General features: G+C 37.0%; 1 protein-coding gene across 2 annotated transcripts in view; it reads left to right on the top strand.

Annotated features, from left to right (window-relative positions):
* Positions 1 to 12476, top strand: part of EDC3 (enhancer of mRNA decapping 3) — a 78267-nt gene that overhangs the window by 5831 nt on the left and 59960 nt on the right. The gene's annotated exons all lie outside the window — the stretch shown is intronic.

Here is a 12476-nt window from a genome sequence, read left to right as displayed (position 1 = left end):
AGGCATCCAAGATTGGCCCCCTGTAGCTTCTCTATCTTCTGCTTCAGTTGTAGCTCTTTTGACATGAAGGGGTTAGCCCTATAATTGATGAAGCCCCCTTCCTTCATGTGTTCATTTGATTAAGAACCCAGATGGTGACATTCCAATTGATTTACTGTTTTCAGTTAATAAATTTTCTTTATAGAATGCAGGCGTGCATTGGAGATAGTGCCAGTTTGGCTCCAGATGACTGCAATAAAATGAGTATTACAGTGTAGTGAGTTGTAATGTTTTTGTTGCTGGAGGGTCATGCCTTCAATTTGTAAAAAATGCAACATCTGTGAAGCACAATAAAGTGAACCTCAGTAAAATGAAGCATGCCTGTAAACCTGTTTTCTAAGTTTTGAATAATGTATTAATGTTTTTATATGGAGGGAAATTTCTGATAATAAAAGAAAAGGACAGTTCTTTACATATTGAGTGGTTACTTTTTAAAAAGTTTCTATTAATATAGAACTAAATAGATACCAAAAATCCATATTTTAAAACTATTAACAATTCTACTCAGTTATTAACATAAACATGAATGTACAGCATCAGTGTCTTAAAGATATATGTTGAATAAAGAAGTTAAAGTCTTTTCGTATCCGATTAATTTCTGGTATTTTAAAAATTCTTTTCATTCTGCATCTATCTAAAATAAGTATTAGAGTAGAATCATGATAGGTATCAAATGATAGAAAAAGAAATTCTTTTGTGACATTAAGTAGACAAAGGCTTTCAGGAAGAAGAAAATATGCCTGAGGTATGTGTATTTTGTTTCTTTTATTATCATCAGTGTTGTGGAAATTGTGTTGCATGGGCAATTTACATGATTTTTTCCTTTTTTTATTAATTTTTTTTTGTTCAAATACATTTGCCTCCGCCTTCCCCCCACCACTTTCCCCTGCCCTCACTTCCCCCATCTCCCTCCCTCAGTCCTTCCCCACTTTGGCTTTGTCCATGAGTCCTTGCTATATGTTCCTTGACTTGACCCTTCCGTTCCTTTTCCCCACCCACCCCTCCCTCCCCTCTTGACTCTGTTGGTTTCTTTTTTCTTTCAATGTTGTTGATCTCTTAAATTGTTAAAGTCAGTGATGAATATGTGAGGATTCATTATGCTGTTCTACCTACATTTGTGTATGTTTGAAATTTTCTGTTCTGACAGGATAGTTCTGTGATAAAACTTCAATTACATCACTAGAGAACTCCCAGAGTTTGACAGGACATACTATTTTTACTTAAGGAGCACTTTTCTGCTCCTTTGTATGCTTTTTTGTTATTTTCCTTTTTTAGACTTTATATTTTATGTAGATATATTTCTGAAATTAATATTTGAAACAGCTTGAAATGCTAATCTATCTATCTATCTATCTAGTGTTATCCACTATCTTAGTGGAAAACACTAAGCCAGTGTTACATTTTGTACTTAATGTAGTATATTACATATATATACACTCATCTGCTATTTTCTGACTTGTGTGTGTAGGGCAGTGTTAGATGTCATATATAGGATTTTGCATAGACCATACTTAAAGGATATTGTATTTTTAGAACCATTTCCAAAAAGAGCCAGGCATTTAGATATAAATATTTTGATACTCTAGACTTCGAGTAACTCCTGTCACATTTATTATGTCTAACTCATTCATTGATTAAGTATTTTTTTAAAGATTTTATTTATTTGTTTGTTTGATTGTTTGTTTTTAGAGAGACGGGATGGGAGGGAGGAAAAAAGGGAGAGAAAAATGGATATGAGACAGAAACATCAATCGGTTGCTTCATGTATGCACCGACTGGGGACCAAACCCTCAACCCAGGCATTTGTCCTGACTGGAAATTGAACTGGAGATCCGTCACTTCGCAGCACAATGCTCAGATAGTGGAGCCACATCAGTCAGGGCTCATTGAATAAATATTTCTTGAGTTCCTCCTCCATTCTAGGCATTCTTATTGACTGAACAAGACAGTCAAGGTTCCTTGCTCTCGTGGAGCTTATGTTCTAGTGAGGTGACACACAACATAAACAGATAAGATAATTCATATGGTGATTTATTTTGAGATCATAGTAATAGGGGAAATGTTGGAGAGTTGGAGAATAGCCACATTAGATTGGGTAGCCATGCAAAGCCTCTTTGGGGTGATTACATTTTAGCATATACCAGAAAGACAAGATAGGACTAGCTGTTCACAGAGTGTTCTGAGAGGGAGAGAGTGTTCTGAGAATATCTGGTGCAAAGTACTGGAGGGAAGGAACAAGCTTAACATGTTTGAGGCACAGTAGTGAGAAGGGAGTGGTGAGAGAGGAAGCTGTGAAGTTAGCAGAAATCAAATCATGTAGGGATGATAGTCCATGGAAATGAAGGTGGACTTGATTACAAGTACTGTTGTTAAGTAGAATCATGACAACTGATTTACTTTTGAAAATTTGCTCTGGTTGCTGTATAGACAAAGAATCAAAGGACAGAGAGACAAAAATAGGGAACTGTTGCAATCATGAGATGGTAGTAGTTTATTTTATTTTTTAAAATATATTTTATTGATTATGCTATTACAGTTGTCCCAGTTTTTCCCCCTTAGCTCCCCTCCTCCTGGTACCCTCATTCCCTCCAGAAATCCCCCGACACACACACGTAGCTCATGTCCATTGGTTGTCCATGTAAATTCTTTGCCTTTACATTCCCTATGCTATTCTTAACCTACTCCTGTCTATTTTGTGCTTACCAGTTATGCTTCTTGATCCCTGCACCTTTCCCCCCATTCTCCCCCTCCCCCATCCCCGCTGATAACCCTCCACGTGGTCTCCATATGTATGATTCTGTTCCTGTTCTGGTTGTTTGCTTGGTTTGGTTTTTTAGATTCAGTTGTTAGTTGTGAATTTGTTGCCATTTTAACGTTCATAGGTGGGTGTTGTTTTTGTTGTTGTTTTTTAAACATCAGTGTGTGGTTGCCTTTCTTCCTGGTCTGCAACCCAGGCATGCTCTGACCAGGAGTCGAACCAGCGACACTTTGGTTTGCAAGCCAGCACTCAGTCCACTGAGCCACACCAGGCAGAACTCATAGTTTTGATCTTCTTTTTCTTAAATAAGTCCCTTTAACATTTCATGTAATAATGGCTTGGTGATGATGAACTCCTTTAGCTTTACCTTGTCTAGGAGGCAGTTTATCTGCCCTTCCATTCTAAATGATAGCTTTGCTGGATGGACTAATCTAGGTTGTAGGTCCTTGTTTTTCATCACTTTGAATACTTCTTGCCCGTCTCTTCTTGCCTGCAAAGTTTCTTTTGAGAAATCAGCTGCCAGTCTTATGGGAACTCCTTTGTAGGTAACTCTCTGCTTTTCACTTGGTGCTTTTAAGATTCTCTCTTTATCTTTAACCTTCGGTGTTTTAATTATGATGTGTCTTAGTGTGGTCCTCTTTGGGTCCAACTTGTTTGGGACTCTGTGTGTGCTGGACTTGGATGTCTATTTCCCTCACCAAATAAGGGAAGTTCCTTTCATTGTTTTTTCAAATAAGTTTTCAATTTCTTGCTCTTCCTCTTCTCCTTTTGGTGAATCCCTGTGATTCAGATGTTGGTACATTTGGAGATGTCCCAGAGACTTCGTAGTCTATCCTTGTTTTTTTGAATTTTTTTCTTCTTCTTGCTATTCTGATTGAATGCTTTTTTCTTCCTGTGTTCCAAATTGTTGATTCGATTCTCAATTTCATCCCCTTCACTGTTGGTTCCCTGTAGATTTTTATTTCACTTACTGTAACCTTCATTTCTGCCTGGGTCTTTTTAATGCTGTTGCAGTACTCAGTGAGTTCTTTGAGCATCCTAAGCACCAGTGTTTTGAACTCTGCATCTGATAGCTTGGTTATCTCCATTTTGTTTAATTCTTTTTCTAGAATTCTGTTCTGTTCTTTCATTTGGACCCTATTACTTTGTCTCCCCAATTTGGCAGCCCCCCTCTGTTTTTGTGTATTAGGTAGAGCTAGCTGCTTTGACTCCCTGCCTTAGTAGTGTAGCCTATTGTAGAAGAGTGGCCCTGTAAATTGTGTGGGGTGTAGCTTTAGGTGTTCACCAGGGCAGGGCAACTCCGTTTCACAGCTCTGTGGCTCTGTGTGGAGAAGGACTCCTAGAGGGGACAGTGCAGCTGCCTGGCTTCTGGAGTTTTCTCTGGGAGGAAACTATCTCCCAGCACTCATCCTGTTTCCAGTCACTTCACTTTCTCCCTGTATGCCACTTGTGTCCTTCCAGCTGTTGCCCTGGTGCTGAATCCCAGATGGGGTGGGTCTGTGTAAGTCCTAAATTCTTCAGGGCTCTTTAAGAGGAATCTCCTGATAATCTGGCAGTTTTTTCGGCTGCCCCAACCCCCACTTATTTTTATAGCCAGAAGTTATGGGGATTCATCTTCCTGGTACTGGAACCCTAGAATGCTGTGTGGTCTGGTTTGGGGCTGGGACACCTTGCTCCTGAGGTATCCCTCCCAATTTTCATCCACCACACGTGAATGTGGGACCACTCATTCCATTACCTCTCCATGACACTCCACAGCTCCGTGCCTCTTCACCTCTCTGCCCCTTGTACCTGTCAGGATGAATGTGGCTTCTTTAAATCCTCGATTGGCAGACTTCCATAGAGCTTGATTTTCTGATGGTTTCTGGGTGATTATTTGTTTTGTAGTCTGGTTGTAATTTTTTCTGTAGTTGTGCAAGGAGGTGAAGTGTGTTTACCTATGCCTCCATTTTGACCTGAAGTCCAGATAGTGGTGGTTTAAATTAGGAAGGTGGGTAGTGGAAGAATGGGCATATTTTTGATGTGGTGACAATAGGATGTGCTGCTAGAATGAATGTATGGGATCAAGGACAAGAAGGAATCAAGGATGACTCCTTTTTATTTTTTTTTTGCCTGAGCAACTTGATGGATGCCAGTGCCATTTATTGAGACTCATCTACAAATGGGAGTGTTTAGCAGGTGGTTGGAGAAATCAAGAATTCTCTTTTGGACATATATGAAGGGCCTAATAATAGACATTTTGGTAGGAACTGTTCAGTGTGTGAGTTTTCATCTTATGTTTTGTGGAAAACTTTTCTAGAAAATTAGTTTTTTCTTGAATTGGAGGAATGACTAAATATTCTCTGGCTTTATATAGTTATTATGTTGGCTACATCCTTCCTTGCTGTTGAGGTATAGTTTATGTACAATAAAATTCACAGATGTTAAGTACTGATTGAGTTTGGTAAGGTGTACCTTTGTGTAACTACTGCATCAGTAAAAATATATAACATTTCCATTACACCAGAAGTCCCTGTGCCCTTTTTCAAGCAGTGTTCCACACTAGAGGCAATCACTTCTGTTTTTCTCACTGTAGTTTTGATTCTTCTAGAAATTTTATGAATATACTCACATGTATATCTTATAGATGTATTTATCTGTTTTACTTTTTTCACTCAGTTTTTCAGAATCCTCTGTGTTGTATCACAAGTAGTTTGTTCTGTCAGTCACAGTACCTTCTCCACACACTGCACAAATCTTTTTTTGCGTTTCAGTTGTGTTTTTACCTTTTTTGATATAATAAAGCATAATATGCCGTATATGTTGCTTATTTTCTTCCATATTGAATATTAAAATGGCTATTCATAAATTCACCAGTTTTGTCCTGGATGGTGTGGCTCAGTGGATTGAGTGCTGGCCTGTGAACCAAAGGGTCGCTGGTTCGATCCCCAGTCAAGGTGCATGCCTGGGTTGCCAGCCAGATCCCCAGTAGGGGGCATGCGAGAGGCAGCCACACTCTGATGTTTCTCTCCCTCTCTTTTTCCCTCCCTCCCTCCTCTTCTCTCTAAACATAAATAAATCTTTAAAAGAAAATTAAGCAATTTTGATTTTTTTAAAAATGCATGCTAATATGACAGCTATCACAGTAACAACCTAACAAAATTGATTCAAGTGAAGTTAAAGATGAGTACTACTAGAGCTAGCTTATGGGAAACTGAGCGAACTTTTTGGCCACCCCAATATTGTATAATTTATCTCTTCTCCTTGTTTCCATTTTTTGGCTGTTGTGGGTAAAGCTACTACAGGGGTGGGCAAAAGTAGGTATACAGTTGCAAGTACATGAAACACAGTTTGTTCTTGTATCATTTATTATGTAAATGTATTATTTACATTTTTATACATAATTATATAAATGTATTATTTATTTGTATTACAACTGTAAACCTACTTTTGCCCATCCCTTGTATGTACATTCATGGGCAAGTCTTTTTATGGATATATGTTTTTATTCCTCTTGGGTAGATCCTAAGAATGAAATTTTGGGTCATAGGTATATGCTTAATAATATAAGAAACTGCCAAACTGTTTTCCAAAGTGGTTGTATCATTTTACATTAATCAGCAATGTAAGGAAGTCCCAGTTGCTCCACAACGTCATATACACTTGGTGACCTGTCAGTCCTTTTCACTTTAAGCTATTGTAGTGGCTGTAAAATGGTATTTTACAGTGTGTGTCCCTCCCCCATTTGATCATTTTTTTTTTAAAATCATGGTAAAATATACATAAAATTTACCATTTTAATCATATTTAACTGTTACAGGTAGGGCATTGAGTACACTTGCATTGTGCAGCCATCACCACCATCCATCTTCAGAGCTTTTTCATTACCCCTAACTGAAAGCCTGTCCCCATTAAATAACTACTCCCCATCTCCTGCTTTTCCAGCCCCCAGCAGCCACCATTCTACTCCCTGTCTTTCTGAGTTGGACTGCTCTAGGAACCTCATATAAATGGAATCATACTAAATTTGTCCTTTGTGTCTGGCTTATTTCACTTAGCATAATGTCTTCAAAGTTTATCTATGTTGTGACATATATCAGAACTTCCTTTTTAAGATCGAATGATATTATTTCATTTAATATACTGGGTCCGGCTCACATAACACACCTTTTTTATTACAAAATCATAAGCATGTGCCCTGGCTGCTGTGGCTCAGTGGATTGAGCGCCAGCCTGCTAACCAAAGCATCGCCAGTTTGATTCCCGGTCAGGACACATGCCTGGGTTGTGGGCCAGGTCCCCAGTGGGGAGCGCACAACAGGCAACCACACATTAATGTTTCCCTTTTTTTTCTCACGTCCCTTCTGTGTAAAAATAAATAAAATCTTTAAAAAACAAATAAGGCTTTAATTCTGTAACAGAACAATATTGCACTCAAGCACAACATATGCCATTTTAGGTGAAATGTTCAAATTAAACTATGTTCTTACACCCATATTATTACCCTACCAACCACACTGAAGCAGGTGGTACTTCTGCCAGACCCTGAGAGTGTGTGTGTGTATATACGCACACATACACACACACCACATTTCGTTTATCCAAACATCAATTGTGTCTGATGTTTTGATTTGCATTTAATTGATAATTATGTTGAATGGCTTTTCATATTTTAATTGGCCACCCATATAAATTATTTTGCCCACTTTAAAAAATTTTGTTGTTTTCTTCCCTGGCCGGTGTGACTCGATTGAGCATTGTCCTGCAAACTGAAAGGCTGCACGTTTGATTCCCAGTCGGGGCACATGCCTGGGTTGCAGGTTTGGTCCCCAGTTGGGGTGTGTGCAAGAGGCGACTGATTGATATTTCTCACATCGATGTTTCTCTATCTCTCTCCCTCCTCTCTAGAATCAATAAAAATAAATACATAAATAAATATTGTTTTCTTATTGTAAGCTTTCCTTGTATAGTCTAGATATAAATCCTCCATTGAATATTTCTCTTGTGACTACTTTGTGACTATGGCTTACCTTTTCTTTTCTTTTTCTCATTGTTTTGGAGTGATCATAATAGAAGACAGGGCCATCTTTTTGCCATCATAAATTTGAAAGTTTTGTTTTTTTAAATTAAATTTATTATCATGAAATTGTTTTAATAGGGTCATATAGGTTTAAGTGTACATTTCTGTGATACATGTTCTGTGTATTGCATGTGTGCCCACCACCCAAAGTCAAATCATCTTCTGTCACCATATAATTGGCCCCCTTTACCTTCTACTTTTCCTTATCCCCTTCCTTCTGGTAATTACCATACTGTTGTCTGTATGAGTTTCAGTTTTATATCCCACGTATGAGTGAAATCATATGGTTTTTAGCTTTTTCTTACTGACTTCTCTTAACATAATATTCTCAAGGTCCATTCATGTCACACGGCAGTATTTCATCTTTTCTTATGGCTGAATAGTATTTCATAGTGTATATATACACATCCCACATCTTTTTTATCCAGTCCTCTGTCAAAGGACACTTTGGTTCTCTCCATGTCTTGGCCACCATGAATAATGGTGCAGTGAACATAGGGGTGCATATATCTTTGCAAATAAATATTTTCGAGGTTTTTTGGGTAGATATCCAGAAGAGGGATTGCTGGGTCCGTATAGTAACTCTATTCTTTTTTTTTTTAAGATTTTATTTATTTGTTTTGAGAGAGAGAAAAGGCAGGGGGAAAGAAAGGGAGAGAAACATTGATGTGCAAGAGAAACATCAGTTGGTTGCCTCTTGCTGGCGCACTGCCCAGGGACTGAACCTGCGACCTGGGCGTGTGCCCTGACCAGGAATTGAACTATCGACCTCTTGCTTTTAGGAACGACGCCCAACAAACAGGGCCACTTTGGTCACGGCTGTAACTCTATTCTTAATTTTTTGAGGGACCGCCATACTGTTTTCCATAGTGGCTGTACCATTTTTTTCATTCCCACCAGCAGTAAATGAGGGTTCCTTTTCTCTACAACCTCTCCAACACTTGTGATTACCTGTCTTATTGATAAGAGTTATAAGGTGGTATTTCATTGTAGTTTTGATTTGCATTTCCCTAATAGCTTGTGAATTTGAACATCTTTTCATATATCTCATGGCCATGTGTATGTCTTCTTGGAAGAAGTTTCTGTTCCGATCCTCTGCCCATTTTTAATTAAATTGTGTGTGTGTGTTCAGTATTGAGTTATGCGTTATGCTTTATATTAATCCCTTATCTAAGCTGTTTTTTGCAAATAACATCTCCCATTTTGTTGGTTGCCTTTTTGTTTTGTTATCAATTTCTTTTGCTGTGCAGGAGCTTTTTAGTTTGATAGAGTCCCATTCATTTATTTTTTTACCTTTACTTCCCTTGCCTTTGGGGTCAAATTTATGAAAATCTTCTCTATGACCTAGGTCCATAAGTTTAGTACTTCTCCTGTCTTCTATACAATTTATTGTTTCAGTTCTTATATTTAGGTCTTTGATCCATTTTGAATTAATTTGTGTACATGAGGGCAAACTGTAGTCTAGTTTCATTCTTTTGCTTGTGCCTTTCCTATTTTCCCAGAACCATTTATTGAAGAGACTTTCTTTTTTCCATTGTGTGTTTTTGGTTCCTTTACAAAAAATTATTTTCCCATTTACTTGTGGTTTTATTTCTGGGTTGTCAGTTCTATTCCACTGGTCTAGTCTTCTTCCAAAACCAGGCTGTTTTGATTATCATATTTCTGTAATATAATTTGAGGTCACTTAGAGTGATCCCTCCTACTTTGTTTTTTTTTCCTCAGGATTGCTTTGGCTTTTGGGGGTCTTTTGTGGTTCCATACAAATCTAGCAATTTTTTGTTCTATTTCTTTAAAAAATGATATTGTGATATTGATGTGGATTGCATTAAGTCTGTATATTACTTTAAGTAGTGTGACCCTTTTTGCTATGTTCATTTTTCTAATCCAAGGACATGGAATATCTTTTCATTTCATTGTGCCTTTTCCAATCTCTTTTAATAATGCTTTGTAGTTTTCAGTCTATAGGTCCTTCACATCCTTTGTTGAGTTTATTTCTAGGTATTTTATTCTTTTGGTTGCAGTTGCAAAAGGAATTTTTTTCCATTTCTTTTTCTGATGTTTCACTCTTAGTATATAGGAAAGCAGTGGATTTTTGTATATTGATTTTGTATTCTGCAACTTTACTGTGTTTGTTTTTTTGTTTCTAATAGCTTTTTGGTAGAGTCTTTAGGGTTTTCTGTATGCAGAATCATGTCATTTGCAAAGAATGAGACTGTTACTTCTTCATTCTCAGTATGGATGCCTTTCATTTCTTTTTCTTGCCTGATTGATCTAGCTAAGACTTCCATTATGTTGAATAAAAGTGGTGAGAGTGTACATCCTTGTCTTGTTCCTGATTTTAGAGGAAAAGCTTTCAGTTTTTCACAAATGACTATGATATCGGCTGAGGGTTTGTCATATATGGCCTTTATTATGTTGAGGTACTTTCCTTCTATACCCATTTTTCTTATTTTTCTATACCCATTTTATTGAGTGTTTTAATTATAAATGGATGTTTTATTTTATCAGATGCTTTTTCTGTATCCGTCGATAAGATCATATGATTTTATCCTTTGTTTTGTTAAACGTGTGTTACATTGATTGGTTCGTGTATGTTGAACCATCCTTGTACTCCTGGAATAAACCCCACTTAATTGTGATGTATTACTTTTTTTAATGTATTCAATTTGCTAGTGTTATGCTTAGGGTTTTTACACCTGTATTCATCAGAAATATTGGACTGCAGTTTTCTTTTTTAGTGTTATCCTTTCCAGGTTTTGGTATCAGGATTATGTTGGCTTCATAAAATGTTAGGAATTACTGCCTCTTCATCAGTTTTTTTGGGAGAGTTTGAGAAGGATAGATATCAGATCTTCTTTGAATGTTTGGTAGAATTCACTGGTGATGCCATCTGGTCCTGGGCTTTTTTTTGGTGGGGGGTGATGGTTGTTTAAATTTCCTCTCTGTTTCATGGGTCTACTTAGATTTTACATTCCTTCATGATTCACTCTAGGAAGGTTCTAGCATGTAAGTTTTCTTGAAGTGCTTCACTGCCTGGGAGGTAGCCTCCATTGGAGCATTTGGGGAATGGGCAAGATTATCTGGAATACCTTTTAAACTATTTCACTACAGTACCATTAATTTAAATGTGTGACTGTCTAAACTTATCCGTAGAATGATTTGGTTTGAAAAAAATAGTTTCTGCTCTGGTGCATTGTAATCTGATAAAAAGGTGATTTTTACCTTTTAACTGATTGAAGTGCTATCCTAAGAAAATAAGACAAGCACTAAATGAAATAGATCTTTGCTGCGTTAATTATAATTGTGAAAAGTGGATGTCCAATGAGAAGAAAACTGTAATATGTGAATGAAGTGAAATAGTATGTACAGCATAGCAAATATGCCTTTGTCCTAAGAAGCTGACTCTATGCTTTAGTTATAAGTGTGTAAAATATCCAGTATAATCTCTGGGTTGCACATACTCCCCCTGTAAAATGGGATAGTAAGGTAGGTACCTCATAGGGTTTTCATGAGGTTGGAAGGGAAGAATGCTCCTAAAGTTTTAGCTCATGCCTGAAAAAGTAAGTATGCAGTAAATGCTAGCTGCAGCTGCTGCTGCTTTTACACAATATGAGGGTATATGTATAACAGCTGTGGCGTTAATTGTGTTCCAATCACCTTATTTTCTTGAAAGTGGTTTTTCTCCTTTCTGTTAACCAAATTCAAACCACCACTTATATAGGTCTTGAATCCGTTAACTTTTTCCCATATCCATCGATGTGGCCTGTTTTAGCTTACCATCACCTCTCAGATGGACTGCTTTAGTTGCCTCCCAGGTGGCTTCACTGCCATCTGTTTTGCACTTCTTCCAGTTTGCATTCTATAATGGTGACTTTTGATGAGCACAACTTTAATTTTTATGAAATCTATTTTAGCTTTTATGTTTAGATAGTTCATTTCAAAATAATTTTTGTATCTGGTGGGGATAGGAATAGGTCATTTTTTTCTCACATCCATTCAGTTCTAGCACCATTTGTTGAAAAATACTTTGATTTCTCCATTGATTTATCTTGGTACCTTGACCAAAAGTCAGTCGACTATGTGTGTGGGTCTGTTTCTGGACTCTATTCTGTTTCATTGTCTGTCTATCCTTGCAACAACATCACACTGATTTCTATAGTTTTATAGGAAATCTTGATATAAGGTAGCAAAACATCTAACTTTGCTTTTCTTTTAAATAATTGTTTTGGCTTTTGTATCTGGGATTTTTATTGATACATGTATTTGATCTATAGATCAATTTGGGGAGAACTGACATTAAGCTTTTCAATCCATGAATGTGGTACATTTCTCCATTTATTTAAAATTTTTTTCAACAGTCTAATGGAGATCCTACACATTTTTCAATAGATTTATTCCTAAATATTTTATGTTTTTAATAATTACAAGTAGTATTTTTAAATTTTATTTTCAATTGTTTATTGCTGTTCTGTAGAATACAGTTGTCTATTTTATGTTGAGTGTGTATCCTGTGACTTTGCTAAATTCATTTATTCTAGCAGGATTTTTTTGGCCGGGTACATTCCATAGGGTTTTCTACATATATAGTCAGTTGTATAGTTTATAAATAAGAGCAGTTTTA

Source organism: Pteronotus mesoamericanus, unplaced genomic scaffold, assembly GCF_021234165.1.
Source record: "Pteronotus mesoamericanus isolate MK-2021 breed Mesoamerican mustached bat unplaced genomic scaffold, CSHL_Meso_final contig_100, whole genome shotgun sequence".
Lineage (NCBI taxonomy): Eukaryota > Metazoa > Chordata > Mammalia > Chiroptera > Mormoopidae > Pteronotus > Pteronotus mesoamericanus.
This window is presented reverse-complemented; position numbering and strand designations above follow the sequence as displayed.